The sequence below is a fragment of the Triticum aestivum genome, chromosome 3B (assembly GCF_018294505.1).
Source record: "Triticum aestivum cultivar Chinese Spring chromosome 3B, IWGSC CS RefSeq v2.1, whole genome shotgun sequence".
In the NCBI taxonomy this organism is placed as follows: domain Eukaryota; kingdom Viridiplantae; phylum Streptophyta; class Magnoliopsida; order Poales; family Poaceae; genus Triticum; species Triticum aestivum.
The window spans coordinates 53226541-53232751 of record NC_057801.1 but is presented as its reverse complement, the minus strand read 5'-3'; the positions used below and the strand labels follow the sequence as shown (position 1 = coordinate 53232751).

General features: G+C 44.0%; 1 long non-coding RNA gene across 1 annotated transcript; it reads left to right on the top strand.

Annotated features, from left to right (window-relative positions):
• Positions 1-1955: 1955 nt before the first annotated feature.
• Positions 1956-4546, top strand: LOC123064691 (uncharacterized). Its single transcript, XR_006430771.1, has 3 exons — positions 1956-2515; positions 3166-3293; positions 4147-4546. It is a non-coding gene; the product is annotated as an uncharacterized lncRNA (long non-coding RNA).
• The last annotated feature ends 1665 nt before the right edge of the window (positions 4547-6211 follow it).

Genomic DNA, 6211 nt, shown 5'->3' with positions numbered 1-6211 from the left:
CAACGACATCTAATGTCCATAGTCAGGAAACCATGACTATCTGTTGACCAATGAGCTAGTCAACTAGAGGCTTACTAGGGACGTATTGTGGTCTATGTATTCACACGTGTATTACGATTTCCGAATAATACAATTATTGCATGAATAAAAGACAATTATCATGAACAAGGAAATATAATAATAATCCTTTTATTATTGCCTCTAGGGCATATTTCCAACAGTCTCCCACTTGCACTAGAGTCAATAATCTAGTTACATTGTGATGAATCGAACACCCATAGAGTTCTGGTGTTGATCATGTTTTGCTCGCGGAAGAGTTTAGTCAATGGATCTGCGACATTCAGATCCGTATGTACTTTGCAAATATCTATGTCTCCATCTTGAACATTTTCACAGATGGAGTTGAAACGACGCTTGATGTGCCTAGTCTTTTTGTGAAACCTGGGCTCCTTGGCAAGGGCAATAGCTCCAGTGTTGTCACAGAAGAGTTTGATCGGCCCCGACGCATTGGGTATGACTCCTAGGTCGGTGATGAACTCCTTCACCCATATTGCTTCATGCGCTGCCTCCGAGGCTGCCATGTACTCCGCTTCACATGTAGATCCCGCCACGATGCTCTGCTTGCAGCTGCACCAGCTTACTGCTCCACCATTCAACATATACACGTATCCGGTTTGTGACTTAGAGTCATCCAGATCTGTGTCGAAGCTAGCGTCGACGTAACCCTTTACGGCGAGCTCTTCGTCACCTCCATAAACGAGAAACATGTCCTTTGTCCTTTTCAGGTACTTTAGGATATTCTTGACCGCTGTCCAGTGTTCCTTGTCGGGATTACTTTGGTACCTACCTACCAAACTTACGGCAAGGTTTACATCAGGTCTGGTACACAGCATGGCATACATAATAGATTCTATGGCTGAAGCATAGGGGATGACACTCATCTCTTCTTTATCTTTTGCCGTGGTCGGCCATTGAGCCGAGCTCAGTCTCACACCTTGCAGTACAGGCAAGAACCCTTTCTTGGACTGATCCATTTTGAACTTCTTCAAAATCTTATCGAGGTATGTGCTTTGTGAAAGACCTATGAGGCGTCTCGATCTATTCCTATAGATCTTGATGCCTAATATGTAAGCAGCTTCTCCAAGGTCCTTCATTGAAAAACACTTATTCAAGTAGGCCTTAATGCTGTCCAAGAATTCTATATCATTTCCCATCAAAAGTATGTCATCTACATATAATCTCTACTCCTAATAGACGAGTTCGTAAGTCGTTCGTTCGTCCTCCAGTCGATCGACTTCCCCACCCCTGTCGATCCCCGCTCCGCCAAGCCCCACATGGGCCCAACCCAACAAGCCTATGACAGAAAGCCCATGTCGTCACATGCACGTCACTCGCCTGCTCCCATCCCTACCATGAACTGGCGGCGCGCTAGGGTTAGCGCCACCACCAGCCACACCCGCCGCTCGGCTCCTCGCCGGACACCCATGTGATCTCGTGCGCAGCTGCCACCTCGTCGCTGTCCTCGGCCCATCTCTAGCACCGTCAACGCACCGCCGGCCGCCTCCCTCGTCAAGTCCCTGCTGCAAGCTCCCTGATCCCTCGCCACGCCGGTCTTCCTCCTCCTCCTTACCCACCTAGCTGACCTCTGCCGCGATGCCTAAACCCGCCTGCTGCGCAGCTCCTCGTTGCCATGGAGGGGTTCAACTCCAATCCCAACGTTCTTCATCTTCAAGGTTCAACTGTTTACGTTTGAAGATTTTCTATTTTGGGTGCGAGTTCATACTAATTGTACAATGATTCACGTAAGTTGGTGCCGATTTAATCTGGAAATTTGGAGCTTGTTTGGTTCAGTGCCTACCGCTGCCCTGCCAATTTTTTGGCGTTGACCGATGGGGTGGGCTGGCGTTTGGATTGCAGCCAAATTTTAGAATCCCGACCAATATTTTGGTCACCTGCTGCAACCTGTAGTGATTCTGGCGACCGCGTGGTGGCGAGAACTTGGCGGCGAATTCGATGGCCAAAAAATTGGCATGCCAACGTTTTGGTAGGGCTCTTGTGGGCATCATCCAAACATGCCCTTGGTAATAGAAATCCCCCTCCTTTGACTCTGTTCGATTTTGCTAGCTATCCTTGTTGTAGATCATAGGGTTGTCATCTTCATATGTCATATGATATATAATTGATGCAAAATGCAGCTGACCCATCGTGTATCTGAAACCATTTATCTGTAGTTGTGTTCTTTTTGGTATATCTGAATATGACTAAAGATGTTTGAAGAAATGGATGGCCAAAACGGTGGTATCTTTGGCCAGATGACTGGACCATCTTCTATGATCCAGAGGAAGCACCTCTTGCACAGACATGTATATTTATTTGTGAATCCGATCCTAACAAGAGTATTTGACCTTTAACATTTTTCTGACAGAAAGTATGAGCACCTAAATTTCTTGGAATTTAATAGCTCCTAAAACAGATGTTTTGTCATAGTGAAGGAACCAGAGGGGAGGATATATAGGTATGCCCCGCCGCGACGCAACCCTTGATCCGTCTTCGGTCAATATTCTGTATGATCTGATCATACTGAACATGTATCTATTGCATCGCTACAAGCTGAACTCACCATGTACTGATTATATATCTCCCTGGTCACAATTAGATGGCTAATAATTTCATGCACACAATAGCAGATATTCAGAGATTTGGAATTGTTTTGTCGTCTTCTTTCTATGAAAGATAAGCATGAATGCAGCGATGGCAAACCTAAACATCGTTGCCAATTTTCTCTTTCACGGAGTAGGATAAATGTCATGGCAGCAGCTGCAAACTGCAAAAACATTATTGTTACGGGGTGCACCATGTTTAACTGCCTCATGTTTGTTCTTCATTATTCCATATCAAAGTGATGTCGTCCAATGGGTATGTTCCTGTCTTATGTAGAAATTGCTTTCTGTGAGGCATGCCCTGAAGATGATACAATATCATTCCTCTTGGTGCCCGTGCTAATATAACTCTTATTTTGAAAAAAACAATTTCTTTGTATTTGGGAGCAGGATATTAGGTAGAAATCTTTTGGTGAACTGCAGATTTAAGCGTCTCTGGCGAGTTCTTTTCGGTCAGCTCCACCTCCCTTGGCGCTTGACCTAGCAGATGTGTGTGCGTGTGCAGATCACCCATGCCTCCACTACGCCACCTGCTGTTGGATGGCACTGGCCGTCCAAGCGTGTGGAACTGGAAGGACTGTCCATCATGGCGGCACAGCTCATCTCGGAGGAGAAAAGACCAAGGTCCTGCAGGTAACATCCCATCAACTACCTGTCTACTAAATAGAAAGCTTCCATCTTGATGTAATTTTCTGGATGTTAATCCTACTTGCTTGTTTGATAAACCTTGTCATATGCTTCATGTGAGGTTTCTTGTATTGATAGCAGGCAATGAGTTACTATATATGATATCATATTCCAAATACAATGATTGAACTCATCAGTTCAGCAGATCCTACATAAAAGTTTTACTGATTTCTTGTGCAAGATCCTAAAACAGTTTACCATTTGATCCCTAGATTTTCTTATACTGTTGAAGTTTCTTCCTAATAAATATACAATATGTTTGGGGTTTATCTGAGTGCCTAGCATGGTGCAACAGTTATATTTTTCTTCAACGACGGTGAAAGAGCTATAACTTATACCGATCTCTGATTCAAGTTCTTTTTTTCTATGGAGGGCACTGTAACTATCTCATGGTCAGAACATTGATCATGTTAGTAATTTAGTCTATATTATTTAGTTTCAAAAGAAAATTTCTCCTGAGTGAGAAGTTTCCATTTCTCATGAGTTAGAAATTTCCGGAGGGCGGCGGTGTTGAAGGGACCCGCTGGCGCTGGCCAAGATCCCGATCGATGGACGTGCCTGGTCGCTGGAGCCAGATCGCGCGTTGGCTTGGGGGCACCCCGGGGTTTTCCACAACAGTGCAGGATGGGGACTGAGCGTCGGGGCATGTCGCGGGTTCCGGTTGGGGGCTTGATCATATAACTGAATTATTATTGCTTGCTTTCTGACACTGTGACATTGAACACTAGAGCTGAATTGACTCTCTTCACAAGATTCACTTTGATACAACCATTTTCTTAATGACAGTCTTCATGTGAAGGTTTCAAGTGCTACATATAGGAGGAGGCAGGAGTGGCTGCAATCTTGCTACGAAATGACACTTATGGAGCTTCTTTACCTAACATGGCCAAGAAGTCCGCAAAATCCAGTGAGCATAGAGTATAGCCGGTTGGATACATATCTGCAGAGTGCATGTAGTGTGTGTGTCAGATATACAGTGGAAAAACACCACAATGCAAGTGTCAGATCCTGTTCTTGATGCAATTTTGCGACTCTATTCTGGACTGTAAGCAATTGGTTGATGTTAAGCTGAAACTCGGATCAGTCTCGTGGCTCTTCTGTACCTATATGCCTAGATTATTTACTAATGGTATATGAACTATATCTTCCTATATAGGATGATCAATTGCCAGGAATAGAAAGACTATGGTTTTGATTTTTATCATGTTTTTGTGATTAGCTTCCTGGTAGACTGGACTTCCAGTTATCCGCTAGACTAAATAATTTCTAGCTATTTTTTAACTATTGATTAGTACACAGAGATGAATTATGTTGGTCTCAAAATGCAACATATTTCTTAGATGCCTTGACTGTATGCATACTTGTGTTATATGTGATGCGCTCACGATATATGCTAGATGGTGTCTTCCTTTTTATAGCTTGATTAGATGCAACTATGGACGTTTAATACAACTAGACATGGTGGCGTGCTCCGCCGCGCCTGGCGAAAGAACTGTAGTTTGTGGGAGACTTCAGGTGGCCTGGTCCTTACAGCATCGTTGGTGGCCTGATTTTCTGTGTGGCTGGTAGCTTGTTTTTTTTTCTCGGAACGGTCAAAATGAGTTGTATGCTGCTAGCTGTGGACGGGAAAATACATGGATGAACCCAAGTACATCTGCACCCACTTTGAAAGACACCTTTTTAAGTTCAAAAAAAATTATGAAAATTGTTGCACATGTACAGCTTCACATTCTATGTGTGCGCCAAAAGTTTCGAATGATTTTTTTTGTGTGTGCAAAAAAGACAAAAAACTGTCTCATGGAACAATATTTTCAACCATTGAAATTTGTCTTTTTTGTGGAGGCAAAATAAAATGATGTATTTTTACGAAAGTTTGTGTCGCGCACATATTTTTGCATAGATGTAGATGGGAAATTTTGTTTTGGAACTATTTATAACATTTAAAAATGTGTTTAACATGCATTTCTAAGAGATGGGTGCATATACACCTAATAGGCGGTGGTGGATCGACACAAATAGGGGGAGGGGGGATCAGGGCAGAGAGCATGGCGGTTGGCGGGTACTCCTCCTTGGCGGTCCATGGGGAAATATGGGGTGAAGGAGATAGTGTGTCATGGTGAAGATGATATGGACATTGTTTGATTTTAAAGGAGAGGGTTCTAGCGAGCAATGTCCCGCTACGGCGGGAACCGAGCAGGAAGAGGAGGGTCCACTAAAAAAGAGAAGGGTCCATCGTGGGATGGTTATTTTTTTTGTGTTGGGCCAGTGTGTTGAAGATAACATGGCGGACAACCATATTCCTCTCACACATATGGTCTGGATTTGGGATAGCATGGACTGTCCAAACGGTTGAATTTTGAGAAGCCCGCTAGGCAATCATTTCACGTCCGAACATGGTCGGGCGTATGAGAGAGAAATGAGTGTCGGACTTGGAGACGACCCTTGTCATTTGTTCAATTCATTTATATGCATCGTAGCCCGTAGCAACGCACGGGCACTCTGCTAGTATGAGAAATGCTACAGAGCTCCCACTCACTTTCTTGTAAACGCAAGCTTCTCCATAAGTCTGCATAAACCCAAACGCTTTGATCATCTCATCAAAGCGAATGTTCCAACTCCGAGATGCTTGCACCAGCCCATAAATGGATCGCTGGAGCTTGCATACTTTGTTAGCGTTCTTAGGATCGACAAAACCCTCCGGCTGCATCATATATAGTTCTTCCTTAAGATGCCCGTTAAGGAATGCCGTTTTGACGTCCATCTGCCATATCTCATAATCATAGTATACGACAATTGCTAACATGATTCGGACGGACTTCAGCTTCGCTACGGGAGAGAAAGTCTCATCATAGTCAACCCCTTGA